This window comes from Haliotis rubra, unplaced genomic scaffold (genome assembly GCF_003918875.1).
Source record: "Haliotis rubra isolate DU_JTF1 unplaced genomic scaffold, ASM391887v1 Scf640, whole genome shotgun sequence".
Classification (NCBI taxonomy): Eukaryota; Metazoa; Mollusca; class Gastropoda; order Lepetellida; family Haliotidae; genus Haliotis; species Haliotis rubra.
Window position 1 is genome coordinate 66,601 of NW_025767347.1, and position 17,974 is coordinate 84,574.

Sequence of the window (17,974 nt, forward strand, 5' to 3'; positions counted from 1 at the left end):
AGTGATAGCAATATAACTGCTATCAATAGTGTAACTGTTACTTACAACACCATCAACATCTACGTCAATGACAGCAACATCACTGTCATCAGTAGGGTTACTCTTACTTACAACACAATCAACATCTATGTCAGTGACAGCAACATCACTGTCAACAGTAGGGTCACTCTTACTTACAACATCAACATCTGTGTCAGTGACAGCAACATCAATGTCAGTGACAGCAACATAACTGTCAACAGTAGGGTTACTCTTACTTACAACATCATCAACGTCTCTGTTAAAAACGGAGCAAGCTTATCCGTTTAGCGGACAAGTACCCAGCTGGTTGGGGTATTGTCAAACGAACTGGAAGGGAGTGGCGTCGCTTCCGACTCTGATGAAGAACGTCGGTTTGAGAGAGCTGAAGCGAAAGCGCTCAGGAAACATTGCCGGGGCCGCAGCAGCAGCTCAAGTCGTCCATATGGGCCTTCACTAGCTCACGTCAATCAACGTACAGGGCAACAGGAGGTATGGTTACCGACGCAAAACTTGGATTGGCTTGGCTTTAATTGGAATACTGAACAGGGCATTGTGTCCGAACCCCAAGGAAAACTAGAAAATACTGTGCATGATATTGAACAGTGTTTACAATTCTTTTTCAGAGAGATCGTCCTTGGGGTACATATTATGCATTTTCCGGCTGTAAAATGTCCTGTGACAGTTGTATCAATGTTTTTTGAATAAAAAGATTGTACAATAAATAAACTCTTTTATTTATTATACGGACCCTACCTCACGGAGTTACCTCCCTTAGCGCATGCGCACCAACTGGGTAGGCTCCTAGACCCGTATCATCATTCCTTCTGCTGTCACGGCCCTGAACAGACGTTCGTTGTGATTACCTTTCATGAGCCGTACGGCGCTGTATTTTAAGATGTCTGAGACACCACCTGTATGTTTGGTTTTTATTTGTCTAAAACAATAACAGTAAAGCCTTACAGTGGTTGTTTCATAATTGTGACTTTGTATAAGTACTATCAAAATACGCAAACTTTCCCGTGGTTTACGCAAGTTTGCTCTGCCATGGCGGGAAGTTTAGCGTGCCGCGGTCGTAATATTGCGCTTTAAAACCAACTATTACTTTCCGTGGTAACCTTCACGTATTTTTCAATGTTTTCTACGTGTTTCTCTGCTTCTGGCCACAAGTTAACTAACATGTTTACGTGTTTGTTTCAGGCTTTTACCTGTTGTTCGGTCTGTGGGGGAAGTATTCCCCGGGCTGACAGTCACTCCCAATGCGTGGCCTGTCTGGAGAAGACGGGCCATGTGGCTGATACATGTTCAATTTGTCTGGCCTTTTCCCCCCGGGCACAGAAGAGGCGGGCGGCCGACACCCTGTTTTACCGCGAGATGCGTGGAGGCGGAGGGGACCTGACGCAGGTTCCCCGCCAAAATCTAAACGGGCGGCCCAAAAGGAAAAATCCCGTGGCCTCTTCCCCTCTCCTACCACTTCGAGTGGTTTTGACATGTCTCTAATGGAGTCGATGTTTCAGAAGCAGATGGACTCAATGAAGTCCTTCGTTCGGGAGTCGGTTGGAGGTCTCCGCCAGGAGTTCCTCGCCCACTCCGGACGGGGGGCGGAGAGTCCGGGTGGGATCGCCGGGCCTCGGGCTAGATCCTCAGCCTTGAGGCGCCTGTCGATCCGCTGCCTCTGGCTTCGAATCCGACGCCTCGGCTGCTCCGGGAGAGGGAGGTGCTCCCAGTCCCCTCTCGAGCTTGGCGCTTTGGGCCGCTGAGTATTCCTGGTATTCCGTCCCTGCGCACACCCGCCCCCATGAGAGCCGAGGCACCAGTTCTGCCTGGCCTGCCTCCAGCGCCTCGGGACCGGGTCCACGCACGCCGGGCTGGCGCTGACGGGGAGCAGTCGGTCTGTTCCTCCTTCCTGTGGTGCCCAGCGCCAGGCAGTCCACCGGGTCGGGTTAGGGTCCTCTTACGGAGGAGACCCAGCCTCTGACTCGGCCTCGACGCCGCAGGCAATGGAGCTTGGGGAGGTCGAGGAGCATGACGGGCGGCTTCCGCTTTGCTTCGCCTTGGCGGGAGGTCCGCAGAGAATTGCCGAGGGCCTACCCCAGGCCAGCGTGCCTGCTGGTAGCGTGGACTCGACTGAGTTCCGCTTTGCCTGGCGAGGCGCTTGCCCCTAGGCAACCCTCACAGACGCAGCCCGCATTCTGCCATCGCTGGTCGCGGACGGGTCGATCCCCTCTTGTCTGGTACCCGAGTCAGGTTTGACTTACCTGAACTCGCGGCGGGCGCTACCAGCTTGGGAGGATTCCCTGTTCGTCGTACCGATCGCTGACGAGTGTGTTTTCACTTCCGCCGCCTCTGGGAGGCTCGGCTTCCTCCTCGAGCAGCCCGCTGCTCGGCAAGGGCTTCACTCCACCTTTTGCCCTCGCTGGCGCTTCGCGGCACGCTGCATCGACCTACGCAGGAGGTCTACCGGAACGCTGATGCAGCAGGTGCGGGTGGTGGAACCATGAGGCCTACCTCTCCTCGATACAGAGGTCGGCCCTGAGGCGGAGGGGCATGCTGGCGACGCGTCGCCGCGATGTCGCGGCTAATTCGCCAGCTGTCGGAAGTTCAGGCTCACCTCGCTGACTCTTTGGCGGTCTGCTGCGCCGACGGTGATGTGCGCGAGTCATGGGGATGCGCAGGCTGTGGCTGTCGACGCCTAGGTACTCGGCAGCAACACAGCAGACCTTGCTGGCTCTCCCTTTCCGCCTGGGAGCCGCACCCTCTTCCCCGGGCACAGCAGGTCATACGGGAGGCTGCCGCTGCAGCTACCTCCTTCAAGGATTCTAAGGCCTTGTTGAGCACCCGCTGGTGTCTCGCCTCCGCCTCCCCGCCACCTTCCTCCGCCGGGTGCAGCCTACACCCGAAGTCTGCCGGCTGGCTTCGCCGCTTGGTAGGGGTAGGCGGAGGAGTAGGTCCGCCAAGGGTAGGGGCAAGGAGCAGTCCTCGACTAGCTCCCAGCCTCAAGCTGGCGCTGGAGGTCTGCCCCGACCTCCCGCTAACCCAACAGGCTGCCGCCAAGCCGCGGTGTCACACCCAGTCAGCTCCGCTACTAGGGTCCACGCACGCCCTTCCTACCCCATATCCCAGTGGGAGGTCGCCTTCTCTATTCCTGCCGGAATGGGAGAAGGCTACCAACAACGCTTTGGGTGCTGGCCACGGTCAGCATAGGCCATCTCCCACTGTGGAAGCGGTGGTCCGCCTCGACTTCACCGCATACGACGCGACTCGTGCCGCCATGCCAGGCCAGGGCGACATATTGCGCCGACGGTTCAGGCTCTGCTGGACAAGTCCGCAATCGAAGCGCATTCCACCGGGAGAGGAACAGGCGGATTTTACTCCACGCACTTCCTCGTCCCAAGAAAGACGGCGGGTTCCGGCCCCGATTCTCAACCTCAAGGGGTTGAATCGCGATGCTCGGCACCATCCTTCAAGATGGAGACACTGCGCCGGTGATCTCATCTGTTCAGCCCGGCGATTGGCTCACGCCAATCGACCTAAAGGATGCGTGATTCAGATACCCATACATCCCTCGCTCAAGCAGTACCTCCGCTCTCTTTACGACGGGATGTATTACTAATTCAGGGTGCTCCCTTCGCATATCGACCGCCCCAAGGGTGTTCACCAAGCTCATGTTAGTCCCAGCTACCCTAGCTCGCCGCAAGGAAGGCGCTTGTTACCCTTACCTAGACGACTGGTTGCTCGGAGCACTAACACAGCCAGCGAAGTCAAGATGCTACTCACACAGTGATAGACATTCTAACTCGACTGGGGTGGATCATCAACCTCAAGAAATCCGACCTGGTACCCACCCAGGACTTGGTTTTTCTTGGAGCGATTCCAAACGAACAAGGATCTCGCTTCCTTGTCGCCCCGACCGGGTCACCAGAGTTCGGGAGATGGTATCTTCATTCCTCTCCCAGCCCCAGGCACCAGCACGGACTTGGCTCCGCCTACTGGGCCATATGGCGGCGACGATCTCTGTAGTGTGGCGGGCGCTGCTGAGGATGCGCCCCATACAGCAAGCTTTGGCTCGGCTGTGGACTCACACGGAGGATCTGGAGCGCAGTCTCACAGTCCCCGAAAGTGGTTGACACCTCACCTTCAGTGGTGGACAAATGTCGGAATCTCACCAGGGGTTCCCTTGGAAATCCCGGACGCCAGCTCTCACAGTTCAGACAGATGCGCCCCCTCACGGGCTGGGGGCGTTTCTGGCAGTCTGTCGGCTTCCGACTCTGGTCCGGCCGGGCTCACCTTCACATCAACGTGTTGGAGCTGAGAGCTGTGCGTTGGTATTCGAGCGCCAGAGAGCATGTCCGCGGGCCAGGTAGTCCGCCTTCAGTTAGACAACCAGACGGCCATGTCGCACATCCTGAAGCAGGGAGGCACGGTGTCCCCAGCGCCTCCTCCGGGAAGCGTGGACTTTCTCCTCTGGAGCCACCAGTACGCATTGTCAGGTACTCCCTGTTTATCTCCCCGGGCTGGAGAACGGCGCAGCAGATGCGCCTTCGCCGGATCCTGGCCCCGCACGAGTGGATGCTCGACAGGCAGATATTCACAGTAATCTCCCAGTTGTACGGGTCGCTCGAGGTGGATCTGTTTGCGCCCGGGCGGACGATCAGACACCCGCGGTTCTGCTCTCGGATACCGACCAGAGGGCTGGCTGCCGACGCCTTCCTGCTGGATTGACGGGCAAAGTGCTCTGGGCGTGCCCCCGCCATACCACTCATTCCCCGCGGTCCTTTCACAGCTGTCCACCCAGCCAGCTCGGCTACTTGTGCTACTGGCACCGCTTTGGCCAGTCACAGAGCTGGTTTCCGTAATTTTCAGGTTTCTGGCTCAGCCTCCTGTTCTATTACCTTTGCGACCGGACATTCTCACTCAGAACGGAGCTTCCCACCCAAATCCACGGATTCAGTGGGTGGCTTGGCCTCTGTCAGGTCTAACCTCGAGGCACGCGGAATTCCTGCAGCAGTTGCAGACACAATTCTGGCTTCGAGGCGGATTCGGCAAACGCTCAGTATGAGGATAGGTGGTCCCGCTTATGCGCTGGTGTTCAGATAAGGGGATTGCAGATCCCTTTTCTGCGGATTTAGTCCGAGTATTGGAGTTTTTGCAAGCTCGCTTGGAAGAAGGCCTGGCTGCTTCACCATTCGCGGCTACTCCACCGCTATTTCCACTTTTCACACCCCCTGTCGATGGTGCTCTTCTGGGGCAGCACCCTCGTGCATAGCGCTTTCTAGCTGGCGCTGAACGGATTCGACCTGCTCTCAGGCTTAACCAGTCCACCTTTGGGATTTGTCGATCGTGGCTCGATTGGCTGTCCGTCCCACTTTCTCACACCTATCGGCTATTTCCATTCAGTTGTTGACCTGGAAAGCTGTGTTTCTGGTGGCGGTAACATCTGGTCAAGAGTCGGCGATATACATGCTATGTCGTCCGACCCGGGCGCTGACTGTGTTTCACACGGATCGTGGTCAGCATTCGGCCCCAGATACTTACCGAATCGGGTCGATCACGCTTCCATGTGACAGCTCCTATCGAACTTCCTACTCTTACCCAGCCTTCCACATCGGGGACCACTCCTACGAGCACTCACCCGCTGGATGTCCGTAAGACGCTTCAAAGTCTATATCAAACGAACGCAGGGGATCCGCACGGGTACCCAGCTGTTCTGTTGTTACGGTGGCGGAAGGCTGGTCTGCCAGCGAGCAAGCAAACTTTGTCTCGCTGGCTTGTTTCGTATTTGTGCCGCTTTTATCAGGCTAAGGGCAAGCCTCCCCTGAGGGGTTGAAGGCTCACTCGGTCAGGCAGTAGCCGCATCAAAGCTTTTGCAGCGGCACTCCCCATTGAAGAGATCTGCTCTGCCGCTATTTGGAGCCGCCAAGCACTTTTATACGCCATTATCAGCTCGATACACATTCACGCAATCGCGGCGAGCTTTGGTCGTATCGTTCTCTCCAGTGGACAGTGTCCTGCCACCCTGACCAAGTGAGTCTTGGTTTATTGGTTTGTGTTGACGCTTACTGTACAATGATTCCATTATTGACATGTCTGCTACGAGCACTCAGAGAACCTGTACCCCTTCGATTCTCTAAGGAGTTACGATATCGCTTAGTGAGTGGTATTTTTGTTTTCCCCACGGTGCTCTCACCAAGAAGCCACTTAGTGGGTCGGATTTCACTGACATTCGCACTACGTGCAATGTCTCATTATGCTAGAGGTCGTCTTTGAGCACAAATCCTCCCTGTCAGTTCCCCTCCCATAATGCCTCTCGCGGAAGCTTAAACTGGGTCGAGTGACAGGTGAGTGTTATGGCGTCCTGTTCAATTTTTTTTTCCATGATACGATCGCTATATTTTGTGTGTGCTTGGACAGAATTCCTCCTCCTCCCTGGCCTCCGGTCTTTGGGAGTCTGTGTTTATGCATAATATGTACCCCAAGGACGATCTCTCTGAAAAGAATTTTCCAAACCTGCAGAGGTTTTCAATTCTTTGAAGAGAGTCGTCCTTGGGTAGGGCCCAGACCTCCCCGCCATTCTGTTCACTGATGAGAATTCAGCAGAAGGAATGATGATACGGGTCTAGGAGCCTACCCATGCGCTAAGGGAGGTAACTCCGTGAGGTAGGGTCCGTATAATAAATAAAAGAGTTTATTTATTGTACAATCTTTTTATTCAAAAAACATTGATACAACTGTCACAGGACATTTTACAGCCGGAAAATGCATAATATGTACCCCAAGGACGACTCTCTTCAAAGAATTGAAAACCTCTGCAGGTTTGGAAAAGTTTTTCCTATATTTACAGCAAGATTATTGGCTAAGGTCACGGGTAAAATACTTTCCTTGTCATTAGTTTTTGGAGATGTTTGTAGAATTATGACTCGACATTTGTACAAACAGATCGCAGAATGTAGGTCATGGGATAGTCGGTACTTCAGACCAGCAGAAGAGTGTGTTGGGACTGATATGTTGGAAAAATAATCTGCACTCATTTAATGTGAAATTCTTTGAAATGGATCATTCGCCGAGTTTTTCTATTTTTTTCTGATGCAAGCAGTTTCGGATGTGGGGCTTTTATCCCCCACACAAACAATAGGTTCTTCAAAGCCTGGGATGTGGGGCTTGTATCCCCCACACAAACAATAGGTTCTTCATAGCCTGGGATGTGGGGTTTTATCCCCCCACACAAACAATAGGTTCTTCATAGCCTGGGATGTGGGGCTTGTATCCCCCACACAAACATTCTTCTTCATAGAGATCGTCCTTGGGGTACATATTATGCATTTTCCAAGCTGAAAATGTCCTGTGACAGTTGTATCAATGTTTTTTGAATAAAAAGATTGTACAATAAATAAACTCTTTTATTTATTATACGGCCCCCACCTCACGGAGTTACCTCCCGTTGCGCATGCGCACCAACTGGGTAAGCACCTAGGCCCGTATCATCATTCCTTCTGCTGTCACTGCCCCTAACAGACGCATGTGTCGAGCAGAGCTGACCTTTTCAGAACGAAAAAGACTAATGTCTGGAACACCACCTGTATGTATGGTCTTTATTACCTTTGCAAAAGGAACAGTAAAGCTTTGCAGTAGGTTGTTTCATAATTGTGACTTTGTATTAATTATTTTACGCTAACTTTCCCGTGGTTTACGCACATGTTGCTCTGCCATGGCGGGAAGTTTAGCGTACCCGTGGTTGTAATATTGCGTATTGAACCAACTATTTCTTCCCGTGGTAGCCTTCACGTATTTTTCAATGTTTTCTACGTGTATATATGCTGCTGGTCCGCCGTTAGCTACATGTTTGCGTGTTTGCTTTCAGGCCCTAGGCGTTTTCCTCCTGTTCGGTCTTTCGACAAAGTATTCCACGGGCCGACAGGCACGACAAATGTATTGTCTGCCTAGAGAAGACCGGCCATGAGGCCGAAACCTGTGAAATTTGTATGGGGTTTTCCCCCCGGGCTCAGAAGTGGAGGGCTGACGATACTCTCTTTTATAGAGAGATGCGGGAGGCGGGAGGGGAACTTACCCAGGTCCCCCCGTGTAAGGCTAAAAAGTCTAAAGGGAAAAAATCCCGTAGCCAGTCCCCTGCTCCCGCTCATGGTAGCGGTTTTGACATGACTTTAATCACACAGATGTTTCAGCAGCACGCAGACTCGATGAGGTCCCTCGTTCATGAGTCGGTTGGAGGACTCCGGCAGGAGTTCCTCGCCCACTCTGAGCGTGGGGCGGAAAGTCTTGGGGGGGGGATCGCCGAGCCCGGCTCGCTCCCTAGGCCTTGAGGCGTCTGTCGACCCGTTGCCTCTGGCTTCGGCTCCGGACGCCTCGGCTGCCCCAGAGAGGGAGGTGCTCCCAGTCCCCCTCTCGGAGTTGGCGCAGGGACCTTTGATGATTCCTGGGGTTCCGATCCCCTGCGCCTCTCCCTCGCCCCATGAGAGCTGGCTGGGCACCAGTTCTGCCTGGTATGCCTCCAGCGCCTCGGGACCGGGTCTGTACACTGCAGGCACTGACGCAGGGCACTCTGTCTGCTCCTCCCTCTCTGTTGTTCCTAGTGCTAGGCCGCCCACCGGGTCGGGGTTCGGGTCCTCTCCGCGAGGAGACCCAGCCTCAGACTTGGGCTCAGGCGCCGAGTCGATGGATACTGGGGAGGTCTAGGAGCAGGAGGGTGCCTTCCGTTTCTCTTCGGCTCTGCGGGAGGTCAGGCAAAGAATTGCTGAGTACCTACCCCAGGCCGCGGTGCCTGTTAGCAGCTCGGACTCGGCTGAGTTCCGCTTGCCAGGTGAGGCGTTTGCCCCTAGGCAGCCTACGCAGACGCAGCTCCGCATTCTTCCATCGTTAGTCCAGGACGTGGTCTGGTTCTCGCCTCCGTTTTGACTTGCCGGAGCTTGTCCGGAGATACCAGCTTGGGGAGAATTCCCTGTTCGTGGTACCTATCGTGGATGAGTGTGTTTTCACTTCAGTCGCCTTGGGGGCAGGCTCGGCTTCCTCCGGAGCAGCTCCGGCTGCTCGGCAAGGGCGTGTGACTCCACCGTTTGCCCTCGCGGGCGCCCCCCTGCGGCATGCGTACCGTACCTACGAGGAGGTTTACAGGAACGCTATGCAGCAGGTCAGGGTGGTGGTCCATGAGGCCTACCTCTCCTCGCTACAGAGGTCGGCCCTGGAGGCGGAGGGGCATGCTGGTGACGTTTCACCGCATGTCGTGCTCCTCCGTCAGTTGTCTGAAGTGCAGGCCCACCTCACGCGCGACTCTTTGCGGTCCGCTGCGTCGACGGTGATGTGCGCAGTCATGGGGATCCGCAAGCTGTGGCTGTCGACGTCTCGCTACTCGGCAGCGACACAGCAGACCTTGCTGGCCCTCCCCTTCCGTCTGGGAGCGACCCTCTTTCCAGGGGCACAGGTCATACGGGAGGCTGCCGCTGCAGCTACCTCCTTCAAGGACTCTAAGGCCTTGTTGGAGCACCCGCGGGTGTCTCGCCCCCGCGCTCCCGCTCCCGTTCCACCTTCCTCCGCTGGGTGCAGCCTACACCCGAGTCCGCTGGCTGGCTTCGGCCGCTTGGCAGGGGTAAGCGGAGGCACAGGTCCGCCAAGGGTATGGGCAAGGTGCAGTCCTCGACTAGCTCCCAGCCTTTTCACGGGTGCGGGAGGTCTGCCCCGACCTCCCGTTAACCCATCAGGCTGTCGTTCAAGCCGTGTGTCACGCCCAGTCAGCTCCGCTACTCGGGACGACGCACGCGCTCTTACCCGACGTCCCAGTGGGAGGCCGCCTCTCTCTATTCCTGCCGGAATGGGAGAAGGCTACACAAAACACTTGGGTGCTGTCCACCATCAGTGTAGGCCATTTACCACTGTGGAAGCGAGGTCCGCCCGACTTCACCGGCATACGCCGCACTCTGGTGCCGTCATGTCAGGCAAGGGCGGACATATTGCGCAACGAAGTTCAGGCTCTGCTGGACAAGTCCGCAATCGAGCGCATTCCACCGGGAGAGGAACAGGCGGGATTTTACTCCACGTACTTCCTCATCCCGAAGAAAGAGGGCGGGTTCCGTCCCATTCTCAACCTCAAGGGGTTGAACCGCATGCTCGAAGTACCATCCTTCAAGATGGAGACACTGCGCTCGGTGATCTCATCTGTTCAGCCCGGCGATTGGCTCTCGTCAATCGACCTAAAGGATGCGTATCTGCATGTGCCCATACATCCATCGTTCAAGCAGTACCTTCGGTTCTCTTACGACGGGATGTGTTACCAATTCAAGGTGCTCCCCTTTGGCATATCGACTGCCACCAAGCTCATGTTAGTCCCGGCTACCCTCGCTCGCTCGCAAGGAAGGCGTTGTTACCCTTACCTCGACGACTGGTTGCTCGGAGCACTAACACAGCCAGCGAGCCTAGATGCTACTCACACAGTGATAGACATTCTAGTTCGACTGGGGTGGATAATCAACCTCAAGAAATCCGACCTGGTACCCACCAAGGACTTGGTTTTTCTCGGGGCGAGGTTCCAAACGCACAAGGATCTAGTTTCCTTGTCGCCCGACCGGATCACCAGAGTTCGGGAGATGGTGTCTTCGTTCCTCTCCCAGCCCCAGGCACCAGCACAGACTTGGCTCCGTCTACTGGGCCATATGGCGGCGACGATCTCTGTAGTGTGGCAGGCGCGGTTGAGGATGCGCCCTATACAGCAAGCTTTGGCGAGTCTGTGGGCTCACTCGGAGGACCTGGAGCGGAGTCTCACAGTCCCAGGGTGGTTGACACCTCACCTTCAGTGGTGGACCAATGTCGGGAATCTCACAAGAGGGGTCCCCTTGGAAATCCCGACGCCAGCTCTCACAGTTCAGACCAATGCGTCCCTCACGGGCTGGGGGGGTGTTCTGGGCAGTCTGTCGGTGTCCGGACTCTGGTCCGAAGCCGAAGCCCACCTTCACATCAACGTGTTGGAGCTGAGAGCTGTGCGGTTGGTTTTCAAGCGCTTCAGAAAGCATGTCCAGGGCCAGGTAGTCTGTCTTCAGTTGGACAACCAGACGGCCATGTCGTACATCCTGAAGCAAGGCGGCACGGTGTCCCCAGCGCTCCTCCGGGAGGTGTGGAACTTTCTCCTCTGGTGCGACCAGTGCGATTGTCAGGTACTCCCTGTTTATCTCCCGGGGCTGGAGAACGTGCGAGCAGACGCTCTCTCTCGCCGGATCCTGGCCCCGCACGAGTGGATGCTCGACAGGCAGATTTTCAGAGTTATCTCCCAGTTGTACGGGTCGTTCCAGGTGGATCTGTTTGCGTCCGGCGGGACGAATCAGACACCCGTGTTCTGCTCTCGAATACCGGACCCAGGGGCGTTGGCTGCCGCGCTTTCCTGCTGGATTGACGGCAAAGTGCTCTGCGTTCCCTGCCGTTACCACTCATTCCCCGTGTCCTTTCACAGCTGTCCACCCAGCCAGCTCGGCTGCTTGTGCTACTGGCACCGCTTTGGCCGTCACAGAGCTGGTTTCCGGTAATTCTCAGGTTTCTGGCTCAGCCTCCTGTTCTATTACCTTTACGACCGGACATTCTCACTCAGAACGGAGCGCCCCACCCAAATCCACGGATTCAGTGGGTGGCTTGGCCTCTGTCAGGTCTAGCCTCGAGGCACGCGGAATTCCTGCAGCAGTTGCAGACACAATTCTGGCTTCGAGGCGGGATTCGACAAACGTTCAGTATGAGGATAGGTGGTCCCGCTATGCGCGCTGGTGTTCAGATAGGGGGATTGCAGATCCCTTTTCTGCGGATTTAGTCCGAGTTTTGGAGTTTTTGCAAGCCCGTTTGGAAGAAGGCCTGGCGGCATCGACCATTCGCGGCTACTCCACCGCTATTTCCACTTTTCACACCCCTGTCGATGGTGCTCTTCTGGGGCAGCACCCTCTCGTACATCGCTTTCTCGCTGGCGCGGAACGGGTTCGACCTGCTGTCAGGCTTAACCAGCCCACCTTGGGATTTGTCAATTGTGCTCGATTATTGGCTGTCCGGGTCCAACTTTCTCACACCTATCGGCTATTTCCATTCAGTTGTTAACTTGGAAGGCTGTTTTTCTGGTGGCGGTAACGTCTGGGCGTAGGGTCGGCGATTTACATGCTATGTCGTCCGACCCGGTGCTGACTGTGTTTCACACTGATCGTGGTCAGTATTGCCTCCCGGATACATCGCATCGCCCGAAGGTCGATCACGCTTTCCATGTGACAGCTCCTATCGAACTTCCCACTCTTACCCAGCCTTCCACATCGGGGACCTCTGCAACGAGCACTCACCCGTTGGATGTCCGTAAGACCCTCAAAGTCTATATCAAACGAACTCGGGGAATCCGTACGGGTACCCAGCTGTTCTGTTGTTACGGTGGCGGAAAGGCTGGTGTGCCGGCGAGCAAGCAGACTTTGTCTCGCTGGCTAGTTTCGTGTATTTGTGCTGCGTATCAGGCTAAGGGCAAGCCTCCCCCTGAGGGGTTGAAGGCTCACTCGGTCAGGGCAGTAGCCGCATCAAAAGCTTTTGCATCGGCACTCCCCATTGAAGAGATCTGCTCTGTCGCTATTTGGAGCCGGCCTAGCATGTTAATTCGGCATTATCAGCTCGATACGCATTCCCGTAATCGTGCGAGCTTTGGCCGTTCTGTTCTCTCCAGTGGACAGTCTTGGTTCATTGGTTTTGTTTGACGCTACTGTACAATACTGTGTGTTATTGACATGTCTGCTACTGGGAGCTAACTACCCACATTTCGTCTCTCTACGGAGTAATAGGTCGATTGTGAGCGGTTTTGACATTCCCCCCTACGGTGCTCACTAATCGACACGTGGTGGGTGGGGCTTTGTTGACATTCGTACCATGTGCGATTGCCTATGCTAACATATGGAGGTCGTCTTTGAGCACAAATCCTCCCTGTCAGTTCCCCTCCCATAATGCCTCTCGCGGAAGCGAAACTGGGACATGTGACAGGTGAGTGTTATGGCGTCTGTTAAATTTTTTCCCATTAACGATAGCTATTTGTGTGTGCTTGGACAGAATTCCCTCCTCCCTGGCCTCCGGTCTTTGGGAGTCTGTGTTTATGCATAATATGTACCCCAAGGACGATCTCTATGAAGAAGAATTAACCAAACCTGAAGAGGTTTTAAATTCTTCGAAGAGAGTCGTCCTTGGGGTAGGGCCTCCCGCCTCCCCGCAATTCTGTTCACTGATGTATTCAGCAGAAGGAATGATGATACGGGCCTAGGTGCTTACCCAGTTGGTGCGCATGCGCAACGGGAGGTAACTCCGTGAGGTGGGGGCCGTATAATAAATAAAAGAGTTTATTTATTGTACAATCTTTTTATTCAAAAAACATTGATACAACTGTCACAGGACATTTTCAGCTTGGAAAATGCATAATATGTACCCCAAGGACGACTCTCTTCGAAGAATTTAAAACCTCTTCAGGTTTGGTTAAATAGGTTCTTCATAGCCTGGGATGTGGGTCTTTTATCCCCCACACAAACAATAGGTTCTTCATAGCCTGGGATGTGGGGCTTGTATCCCCCACACAAACAATAGGTTCTTCATAGCCTGGGATGTGGGGCTTGTATCCCCACACAAACAATAGGTTCTTCATAGCCTGGGATGTGGGGCTTGTATCCCCACACAAACAATAGGTTCATCATAGCCTGGGATGACCATGAAATCCAAAGGAGTTCGGCATGGCGGGAACTGAGAGCGATAGAGTTGGCTCTGAGTAGTTTTGTTGACACAGTTAAGGGAAGGTCAGTCAGGCTCTTTTCAGATAATCAAGCAGCCTGTCAACATGGTAGTACCGTATCAGAATTACAAAAGTTGGCAGCTAACATCTTCATGTTCACTAGAAGTAACAGTATTAAAGTTGAATTCCAGTGGATTCCCAGGGAGAGTAATACGGCGGCGGACAGTTTAAGTAGGACAGGTGATCAAGACGATTGGACGGAAGTAGATGAAGTGTTTGCCGAGATAAATGAACACTGGGGACCGTTCACTATAGACAGGTTTGCTGATCATATGAATAAGAAACTGAAATGGTTTAACTCAAGATTGATGGTTCCAGGGACAGAAGCAGTGGATTGTTTCACTCAAGATTAGTCACGTGACAATAATTGGGTTGTCCCCGCTTTCAATCTGATATGTAAAACCATTGATTTTGTTTTGTACAATAGCTGCAGAGCTACTATTGTGGTACCGTTGTGGAAGTCTGCTTTATTTTGGCCAAGATTATTCAACCGTGACGGCGGGAGTAAACCAGGTATATCAGGGGTCTGGGAAATCAAAGATAGAATCATTTTTGCCAAAGGTGCAGCGAAACCATATTTGATAAGAATTTCTCGATCAGTTTTAGCTATCAGATTTTTCTGATTTCTTTCAGATGTGTTTTCACTCGGTGTTTGGAAGGAGAAGGAGGTGCTTAAAGATCCAACTATGATTAGTTTAGCGGAAAGGTTACCAGAATTAATGTTGGAATCTAGAGCTAAGACTACTGTGAAACAGAATGAAGGTCGATTTGTGAAGTTTAAGGATTGGTGTAAACAATTTGCCATCAGTCATATACCGGCTTCTGTATTTCATATAGCATTGTACGTGTTATATCTTGAGCAGAACAGTAAGAGTCCTGCATCAATTCAGCAGTCGATTTACGCCATAGGTTGGGCACATAATTTAGCAGGCCTACGGAATCCGTGTCAGTCACATTTCGTCAAGTCTGTGCTTGAATCTTCGCGGAGAACTCTCGGTGTACACATCAGGCGGAAAGAGCCATTAACAGCAGATATTCTACGAAAGTTAAAAGATAAGTTTCCTGTTGACAGCTTATACAACCTGAGAAATTTAACATTTTGTATAGTTTCTTTTGCTGGCTTCCTTAGGTTTTCGGAAGCAGCAAATTTAAGATATTCTGACATAATCTTTCGGGAAGGTCACATGGTTATTTTTATAGAGAAAAGCAAAACTGATAAATATCGAGATGGCCATCACTTGGTTGTTGCTGCAACCCAATCAGAATTGTCCACTTAGTATTATGAAGTCCTACCTAGAACAAGCATTTGAAAGTTACAGTGATGACTATATCTTTAAACCAGTGAACTATTGCAGAAAGTCAAACACTGATAAGTTAAGAGGCAGCAAGCCAGTCTCTTATACACGTATGCGAGAGATCATTCTGAGTATGTTGGAGACTGTTGGTCTAAAGAGACAGGATTTTGGGGTGCACAGCCTCAGGTCGGGAGGGGCGACCGAGGCGGCCAATGCTGGAGTGCCGGATAGGCTATTCAAGCGTCACGGTCGGTGGCGGTCAGAGACTGCAAAAGATTATGTGAAGGATAGCCTATTAGCAAGACTCAGTGTGTCGAAAAAATTGGGAATTTTGATGTTGTGATCTGTTGCCAGTAATAAATGATTGATTAAGCAGATTTGTATTATCCTTTTATTTGCCCGCTCTCTTAGTTCTTGAGGCTGACGTGAACGTACCCAAATACAGAGTTGTGCGATTATTTGTAAATGTTTTATGTTCGGTTGAGTTTACGAATTGGAACATAAATATATTTACTAATACGTGGTTGTGTATTTGGGTTCGAGAGTATTCAGTACAGATGAACTTGAGTCCGTGCAACAAGTCACGTGATGGGTGTGCTATAAAAGGGTCCAAGATAAATATGGATCAGGTTAAACTTATATCAGTGGTTCGTAAACAGCAAAACCGTTTTCAGGTTAAATTTTGGTCACTGGACCTCGGATGTAATAGGTCACTGGACCTCGGATGTAATAGGTCACTGGACCTCGGATGTAATAGGTCACTGGACCTCGGATGTAATAGGTCACTGGACCTCGGATGTAATAGGTCACTGGACCTCGGATGTAATAGGTCACTGGACCTCATGTACAAATGTAATAGGTCACTGGACCGCGTGTACTAGGTCACTGGACTTCCCCATTTGCTAGGTCACTGGACCCATCTTAAGATTCATGAAGGTGAAAAATCAGTTGAAGTTGATTTGTGATTCAATATGTAAGACAGTATAATAATTTATCAATACCGAATATGTTACAATGTATTAAATAAGTTTTCTAAGTTTTTCAGGCTTCCGGGAATTCCAAACGGAAAACTCTACTGGAGCACATGGGCAGATATGGTTACCAGATAACACAGCACTGAGGAGCCATTCAGATCGGTTCCAGCCGTGGATGTAAACTTCGTATTCAATATATTTCATTAAACTTGCCGCCCCGTCAGGCTGACGTGAACCCAAATACAGAGTTGTGCGATTATTTGTAAATGTTTTATGTTCGGTTGAGTTTACGAATTAGAACATAAGTTTATTTAAGTGTAGGACTTCATCACAAATATAACACTGTTTGCGAGGATCTTTTAAACCAAGTGTCAGAATAATGAGTGCTAACATGTATATTTACCTTTCATAGTTAGAATGATGAGCTGAAATGTCTATGTTCGAGCTACTGAAAACACATGCATTCAATATATTGTTTTGAAAGCCTGAAGGAGGGCCGGGCGTTCTAATGTTTAACTAAATATTGCCATTTTAAGTTCATACAACTTCAGTAAATTCTACGCATGTTTTTCCGTAATCTGCTCTTCAGACGTAGGGTTAGTGTGTAGGTGTTGGTGCCACTTTATCATGTCCGGTCACGTGACAGGAAATTTGATGTGGTCTTAGGGTTATCTCCCATTTGACAGACACCCATTTGACAGACACCCAATTGACAGACACTGAACTAGAAGGTTCATTAGGGTAACACCTACGGGTATAATGGAACAGTTCACTTTCTAGTGAGCAGAGCAGGGTGAGCCTGAAACAGGTTCGTTACTGAGAAGTTTGTTTGTGGGTAAATAGAATTTTGTTGTCATTAAATGATAATTTTACTATCAATTACTATCGAATATAAAAACAGGTTTGTCACAGAGTTTTGATTGTGTTTATTGATAGAAAAGACCCCTCCCAATAATAGCATATGTACAACAGAAGTTAACTGAGAAAACGTTTTGTTGGAGAGATATAGATATGTACATATTTGAAAACATTCTGATTTGCAGTAAATGAGACACCTGCATTGCCATGTAAGATACGATAAATACAAATCAGTGTTCTAATTTCAACAATACTTTCTAAAGATTGTAACAGTTTATGTCTTTGAGTAGTATACAATGTGCATTCAAGGAAGTAATGAAAAACATTCTCACATCCATGGCCACATTCACATGATGCGTCATATTTTAAATATTTATTCTAAATATATCGTAATTAAGTGCACTCGTCATATATCTTAATATTGTGTGCAAAACATAACTTCTTTATTCCATATGAATAAGATTTAGGTTCACATTTGTATTTATTTGATTCATTTGATACAACAGTGTCGCACTTTCTAATAGCTAAGCTAATGTTTTCAATATGATGATTAAACCTAAATGTTTATGAAAATATACTGTTTTTATATCGCAGCAATAAAAATTCAAACTACTGTCTTTTCGTCCATCTTTCAAAATAATAATATAGCTTCAGTTTGTTCCTGTGTTTTTATTTGGACTATTCCATTATAATGTGTAGGTAACAGGTAGTAGATAATCTGTTCACTGGACCGTAAATGTTGTTGTTTTAAGGTGTCTGCGAACTGGCTGTCTGCGTAATGGGGGGACACCGGTCTTAGGGACCGTTCATAATTAATGGCTAGGGGATGATGATGATTTTTTTATGGAGAAGAGTGTACAATTTGAATTACCCCCCCCCCTTAAACTTCATGTATAAAGTAAGTGACCCCCTGCATGATGTGTACAAAATCAATGACACCCCCTCCCCTTCCTATAACTTTAAGCATATTTATTCAATGCTTTTATGTTCAAAATTCCTGACCCCCTCCCCCCTACTTCCCCAGAACAAAATGCGTGACCCCCCTTAAA

General features: G+C 51.0%; 1 long non-coding RNA gene across 1 annotated transcript; it reads left to right on the forward strand.

The window, feature by feature from the left end:
• Positions 1–291: 291 nt before the first annotated feature.
• LOC124256867 lies at positions 292–17,915 on the forward strand. The gene is made up of 3 exons (XR_006893120.1): positions 292–510; positions 14,432–16,734; positions 17,725–17,915. It is a non-coding gene; the product is annotated as an uncharacterized LOC124256867 (long non-coding RNA).
• Positions 17,916–17,974: the final 59 nt, after the last annotated feature.